The 7,765-nt window shown below is 34.9% G+C and overlaps 1 long non-coding RNA gene across 5 annotated transcripts; it reads right to left on the bottom strand.

Moving 5' to 3' along the window:
• Positions 1 to 592: 592 nt before the first annotated feature.
• On the bottom strand, positions 593 to 7,151 carry LOC111633025. Of its 5 annotated transcripts, none has more exons than XR_002757996.1 (3): positions 6,965 to 7,151; positions 2,167 to 2,878; positions 593 to 2,073 (listed from the first exon to the last, which is right to left on the bottom strand). It is a non-coding gene; the product is annotated as an uncharacterized LOC111633025 (long non-coding RNA). The 5 variants fall into 5 exon arrangements; XR_002757997.1 differs by lacking the exon at positions 6,965 to 7,151 and adding an exon at positions 3,674 to 5,342; XR_002757999.1 differs by lacking the exon at positions 6,965 to 7,151 and having other exon boundaries at positions 593 to 1,763; positions 1,877 to 2,073; positions 2,167 to 3,399.
• Positions 7,152 to 7,765: the final 614 nt, after the last annotated feature.

Here is a 7,765-nt window from a genome sequence, read left to right as displayed (position 1 = left end):
TTGGAGAGACCTCAGTCAGATTGTGGAGTCGGCTCAACTGCACGGTCGGTCCGGTCTCAGCACTAACCCGTCTCTGAGAAGATCAACAGAGGAGAACACTCTCTCTTTACGCTCAGCGGGCTTCCCAAGTGCCTGAGACAACCGTGTATCAGTCTCTTGCCCTTCTCTCCTTGACTCTCGTTCGCCCCGCAATTTAAGGGATTTTGGAACGGGAACTTCCGACCAATCACAACCCTTTTTTATGCCCGAACAGCTTACACTCAGGTCCGCCGTCATCCGACGAGAGGGAAGCTTACACAAACGTCCGCCACTTGTTTACGTTCGTTTGTTTACAATATGGTAAATGTACTACCGTCTGACTGCAGGTAAGTCCAATTAACAAAGCCGGCGCTTCCTTTGTTTACCCTTGTTTACAAGTCAATACCTTACAAATGGTATTACCCGACCGCACATGGGTCCAATTGACAAGGTCGCGCCTCTTTTGTTCCCACTCTGCTAAAAGGTCACTACTTTACAACCGGATTCTACCGAAATTCCTTCTCCTCATCAACCTTTTAGTTCAGAATATCACTTTCATCAGGATTTTTGAATTAAGTATGAAATGCCGGAAATCCCAGAAATCTTAGGCATCGTTGATTTATTTAGAATTTATTACATCCAGAAGAACAAATAGACAGAATTATAAAAACCGGAATTGGAGACACATGGTACAAAAATAGATTCAAATAGAATTTTTATGTAGAATTTTAGTAATGCTTGACGTTATGCATGAATATTTTTCTACTGTTATGCTAACGTAATGAATTTCCAATTGCTTTTGTTATAGATTATGATGGAATAACAGCAAAAACTTATAAAAAAATATTTGCAAATTCGTAATAGAATCGTTGTCTCGTTTAATAAATTCATCTTTTAAGGTTGATACTGATCCGAGTATTTTAAATACAACATAGCATATCCTACACATAAAACGAGCAACTTATATGTTAGTATTATGCCTTATTTCAGTTTTCTCCGTTTTTAGAAAAATTACCAATGAAAACATTCTCATAGTAAAAATAGTAGACGACATGTTTCATATAATGGAGAACAATCCCAAGATGTTGCCAATGTTCGCTAAGATAAGTTGATATCTGTATTGGATAAGTCCTACTTTGTTCTTGAGAAATTTGTCGATCTGTCATCTGAATTTGATTTGGTATATTTCAGAATTTTAACTGAAAACGCCTCTTGTGTAATTCCTTACTTCCTTCAGAAAATTCTCAGGATTCCGTGATTCCGTGAGAACCCAGTTTGAATAACACTGATTTTTAAGCAATTGCATAACTTGTTTTTATATTCTAGTATATTAGGGTTTATTGGGATAATTGTTACTGATTTTGGACGAAAATTTCTCATATCCATATTCATCTCCATAGTCAATTACAGTTACTATAAATCAGTGCAATTTCAATAACTGTTTATTTGATAAGTTATTTGTTATAGTATGAGAATAAATCCATTCTGTAAAAGTTCTTTCCGAAAAAAATAACTTGAGAGATATTATTTAAAACAGAATGTAAGAAGGATACTGATTTGTCAAATTATAATGTTAATACTGTACAATCTAAGCGTAATACGTATTAAATTTCGCAAAAAATTATCATATTGAAGATATTAGAAATTACTTATCCCGATTGTTCCTTTTTCTATTACGACAAAGAAATGTCAAAAGAAATTCCATCTTGAAGCAGTACAAACCAGATGATATTCTTGTCAAATATCTGAAATTAAATGAATGATGTAAATATATATCAAAATTAACGAATTTAATTGTTTATGTGAAAAAATTAAATATTGTTTTCAGAAATAAATAAATGTGTAGTAGATAAAATACAAATGCTAATTCGTTATTCTATTCGTTCCAGAGAAGAAACTGATTTGAGGAAGTCGCTCAATATTATTTTTGAAAGATTTTCTTATATCATAATTCTGAATGTTACGTTATTAACGTTGTCTGATTTAAATGTTACAATTCTATAAGTGATAATATTCATTTTCCTGTTTATTTGACTTTTAATACCGTCAAGTTTTCTGTTTAAAACATGAAAATCACGCTTATGTAACACAACACAATTTTGGTTTCTGTATCGATTAGGTTACAGCATTTATTAAGAAATAACTTACGAGTTAAATTCTTTATGGAAAAGTTAAAGAGATAGTCTCCTTTATTTATCCCCTAAGGCCTATTGATATTCAAACACGAAACATCACTTACGGATACCGGAATGTAACTTCTACGTATATAAAACTCTATTTTTCATACGATATGTTAAAAGAAATAACTGGATCTCTGAATGTATTTCTGCTAATGAAAATTCTCAATTTAAAATCGTTTGAATTTACTTAAGCAAATTTTGCATTTTCTATCGTCCGTTGATTTTCGATTGCAACCCTCGCCTGTCAATAGTTAAGCAATGATATAATATCGAATTTTTTAAAATAAATTAATCACATAACCGCAATTTATTACTAATCGACTGATTTTAATTTCGTCCCTCACTTTCTAAAACTTAAAAAATGTGATTAATATTGAGATATTTTAAATAGATTAATCACATACCTAAATTCATTTCGAATCCTCCAACGTCCCGATTTTCGATTTAAATCAACATCTGCTAATACATTTTGCAACAATAAAATTCTAAAATTAATCATTTAACTAATTATTGCTTCCAATTCGTCCAATGACTGTTGATTTTTCATTTTGTCTTTCGTTTGCTGAAATTCAATTTTAATCACAGACCAAGAAAAGAAGTAATACTTACCTTCTCGAGATATTCCTATTCAAAATAGCGTCGAAGTACAATGTACAAAAGTCGGAATTTCTGGAGAGATTCTATTATTGCACGCCAGTCCAATAATGGAAAAAAGAACAATTGGAAATACTGTTAGATAGATATGACGTCTCGATAAATGTAGCACGCATTATGCCAAAATTTCTACGTCAAAGTATTAAATCACTACTACAAATATCCAATTTTATGTACAATTTTAAAACATTTCCCAGTTTACCATAAAGATTTATTCGAAATAAAAGTACGAATTTAAAACAATTAAATCGATGTCAAATAACTGGCATCTCATAGCAACACGCTATATTATATTGAAAAAGTCACTTTATCCCCCATCCCTTTATATTAAAAAACAATTTTTATCTCCAAATTTAATTCTTATAGCTTTTATTAATATTTTAAATCTTTTAACCTTATTTTTAATCTCTCTATTTCAACCAAAATAACTTATTCTTGCCCGGCTGGATGACCGAGCGGTCAAGGTGGTAGCCTACCGCTCTGGGGGACTCTGGTTCGAAAAATCCCCAGGAATTTTTTGGGTGGTCCGTTCGGATATGTCGGGTCCCGTCCCTCACCACCCGGCAGCCCTATTGTGGGCCTGGCCGGACCCATAATGGGCTTGCAAAAAGAGGCCCTCTTAGTGCTCACAGGGCGAAAAGAGTTTAAAAAAAAAAAAAAACTTATTGTTGCCCAAGATGATTTTCATTGCTGAGCAAAATTTATTTGATAAATCAACATGAAATCTTCCATTTGATGTAAAATTTCAAATATATACAAGCAAATTTCAGTACAAAAATATAAAATATTAGCAATTTGAAAGTTTTTTTAAGCCTGCTTACTTATTGCACTCAATATTAAGAAAGTACCATGATCAAAATATCTTTTTAGTTTGGCCAGGGGTATTCCGTGCTTTGCAAGTCTCGCTTCTGTTAACTTTCAACTTCTGAATCGAACATTTTCCAACAATAAAATAACAATAATAAAGTTCAACAGTGTTATTCTCTGTTGTATTGTTTAATTAATTTTTTAATAATTTTTTAATGTAAATTTTTCTATGCCGAATGGTACACTAGAAAGATTGAGAGTCGTAAGTTACGCCACAAAAAACAAATAACGCTTAATGATACGTGACCTTTAAGTGGGACAATAACAAACCCTATAAATTACATAAAACGAAGTACATTTAATAAATTTGCATTATCTGTAATTTCTTTTATTCCAATTAATATAATTGTAGAAATATTTTGTTTTTAAATTTTATGTAAAACGAACGGTTTGTAAATTACAGGCATATAGAGTAACTGCTACACAAAAAGAAATATAAACAATAATATTTAAAATGCTTTTGAATAGTTATTCCAAGCGAGCTAAAATACAGACATCACCTTTTTTTCTTTATAAATAAATATACATACTATATAGAATGGCTGTAGCAACGCTATGTTTTAAAAAAAAGTGAATACATGTTCACCATTTTCCCTTTAGTCAAGGGGCGTGCCATTAGTGTTGTGTAAAGGCAACGAGCTAGAACATTCTAATTTGTTTAAAAGTGTGCAAAGGACAGGGAGTTTTAACATTTAATTTAATTAATTAATTTAACCCTTTCCGCCCTGTGGGTACTGAGAGCCTCTTTTAGCAAGCCCATTATGGGTTCGGCCAGGCCCACAATGGAGCGACCGGATGGTGAGGAACGGGGACCGACATATCCGATCGGATCACCCCCGAAAAATTCCTGGAGATTTTTCGATCCTGGGTCTCCGAGCGGTACGCTGCCGCTTAGTTACTCGGCCTACCCAATAGTGAGACTAATGATATTTATCACGTCTTAATTATTTGCAATTAACAGAGACCGAAATTAAAACAGCTCTTTATTTCGCCTATTTAACAATGCATTTAGGATTGGTAAATTTCCAATCCCTCTTCAGGCTCACAACTTCAGTGTCTTATTCGTTATGTTGTTGTCTACAACATAACGAATAAATAGTTAGTTCATGCTATTATACTTTTGTTATCCAGAATGATATAGTGCACAATTTGTACACATCAAAATGGTGCAGTTTCTACATATCAGACTCTCTCGCTAACTGGCATGTTTTCTTTGTCTATTTTTGATGGGCAAATGCAACACTTCTTTCATTTCCCACAACTATTAGCTCATTGCCTCTTAGACGGATTTTAATTTCAACAATGTGATTCATAACATGACAAGGATCAAAATATAGTTTTTGTAAATATTTTCACAAGTTGAAATTCAAACTTTCACAAACACAAGAACACTACTTATGTTCTGCAAAAGAAAAAAAAAAAAAAAAAACATCGTCGGAAAGTCAACAACCGTACTGTGTATGGTACGGATCAGACTGATCCGAGTACACTATAAACAAACAATCTCAGGGCTGAGAGTAATGCCCTTCAAGACCTGGCTCGTACTTAGCCCTCAATGTATTTTTATAATCTAAGTATTACACTTACCACTTTAAATTCTGATCTTATCTTCTTTATAATAATTAAAATATATGCTTTCCACCTCAAATTACTATTGGCTTCCCCTGTACATCATACTTTTCCTTTAACAATAGAGTCGTGCCGGTCATCTATCTAACACCTTTCAGGGGAAAATTTCTGAATTAAAATTATAAATATANATAAAAATCTACAGACTCCAACTCCGACTTTTCCTTACCATCCGACTCCGACTCCAACCAGGGGCAGACTTGTTACCGAAAGAGACCCGGAAATTCTGATGTCATCACGTTACCTCAGAATAAAAGATTCAATAAAGTTCTAATAAACATAGAACGTAGAAACTTTTTATTCCAAAGCTATAAGACTCCTCTAAGTAATATATAAACATGTATTCGATAATTTTTGCTTCTCCGGCTGTTATATATAACAGAGGGAAAGTGTAGCGCTCGGTCAAAAAATGACCCCTCCCAAATTTTTAAATTTTTGGACTCAGGACACCTTGAAATTTCGAGATACTGTATACAAAATATTCGAGGTTTTTTTCTATATGTGTGGATGTTAGACTGTGGGAGGGGGCATGATGATGTTCACCCTGTTTGAAGCCTAATAATTTCTGTGGTCAGAGTGGTCAGAATCGGAGTCAGATGGTTTAACACAAGAATTAGTTATTAAGCGTCAAAGTGGTTGAATTAAATGGTGTCCCCATATACATTCTAGCATCTTAGGCGAGAACATCTTAACGGGTTTTACTGTACTATTACAAAATGACAAAAAAAAACTTACTTTGAGGGTAGAGACGAGTTTTATTGTTTTTTTATTATTTTTTTAAATTTGAACGCTAATAACGAGTAAAATATTCATTAAGAGATATGACACATGACCACTTTTATGTCTTCACCCTGTCGACCTTTAATTAAGAACCAAAATTTAATAGTATTAATGCCCCTTATACGCAAGCTACAGTGCCACATTTCGTTTCTTAAACTTTACCTATTCTGAGATATTGTTTAATATCTTAGAACAGAAAATAAAGAAATTAAACAAATTAGACCTCAACACACACACTCGCGCGAATTTTTCCCCTTTTATTGACTTTTTCGAGGGGTTCGGGAGGTCTCCAAACGTGTAGATTTGCAAAAGAAACGTGGAGGGTCAAATCTGGCACGATTCCAATACTTTTCTGTTTTATATACATAAGTTGGGAAGTAAAGAGGAGTCGAAGTCGGCGGATTTTTTGACGACTCCGACTCCGGCTAAAACACCAAAACTCCACGACTCCCACTCCGACCGCACAGCCCTGTTTATATCACTAATTGCCTAAATCTCAAATCGCAAACAAAACAATCTGGATTTAGATGAGAAAAATAGATTCTATAGTGGCAATCCTGCCCAACACGTTGTATAGATTTCAATGCTTTCACTTATTTTAATTAAAGTGGCGGTCGATAGTGCCCGTCGTTGTCACCAAGAGCGCTGTAACCATTGTCACAGCCACTATGTAGTATATTCTGTAAGTTTTGTCGACGTTGAGGGGGAATAAAGTCCATCTCGCGTCAGGATGAGCCTAAGGGAAACCGCGTATGTGGGCGGTGGCGAAGGAGGTAAATGATGTACAAGTGTTTTACAAGATAAAACCCGTTTATTTGTTCGAATTCATGCTTTACATCGATAATGGACAATTCCAAAATCTCGGTGCTCCTGGGAACGGCGAAAGTTCGGGTGATCGGTCGCAGTTCGGGCGGACGAGAAGGATATCTGGACGAAGCAGAAGTTCGTTGTTACGTTGCGGCGTCCTCGGTGATCGGCGGTTGCACAACACAATCTAAATCACCACTGTAGGCTTAATCCAGAGGAGACTCTTTCGACCTTGAAGTTCCGATTTTTATAGTTTTTCCCCCACTGTTCGCATTTCTGATTGGTCCCTCGTTCCATTCCACGCTTCCCGATTGGTCTCTCCTTTGTCTCCAGGTGCAAGATGAAACTTTTTCGGGTCGCGGGAAAAGTCCGATTCGAGGTGTCCATCTGATACCTCTTTGTCGACTCTGCTCGACGACTGTTTATAAAATAATAACACCTGCACTCATAACTCAGGCCGTTATTTACCAATTTTTGACGTCTAAGAATTTAACGATCATTTTCACCTATCAAAAATTCCTCTACTTTTTTTGTTCGAAAAGGTTTATCTCGGCCAACATTTTATAGACACGCGAGTCAAAGATCTACCTGTTTATGAGCGCTCGTGTTAGAGTTTGTCTTCCACTAAGAACTTGACAGATAGTTTGACACATACTCGAGCCGTTCCGAGTCTCGTTGTTTACATTTTGTGTCGCGCAAGAATTTCACGGTTTACTCGAATTCGAACCTCGTCTGGGAACTCACAATTCTAGTTCGTTGGTTTAGTCAAAAAAGATACTCAATGCCCTAAGGATGCAAGAAACTACTAAACTTATAATCTCTCACGGTTG

Source organism: Centruroides sculpturatus, unplaced genomic scaffold (genome assembly GCF_000671375.1).
Source record: "Centruroides sculpturatus isolate CEXI.00-Female unplaced genomic scaffold, Cexi_2.0 scaffold764, whole genome shotgun sequence".
In the NCBI taxonomy this organism is placed as follows: Eukaryota; Metazoa; Arthropoda; class Arachnida; order Scorpiones; family Buthidae; genus Centruroides; species Centruroides sculpturatus.
This window is presented reverse-complemented; position numbering and strand designations above follow the sequence as displayed.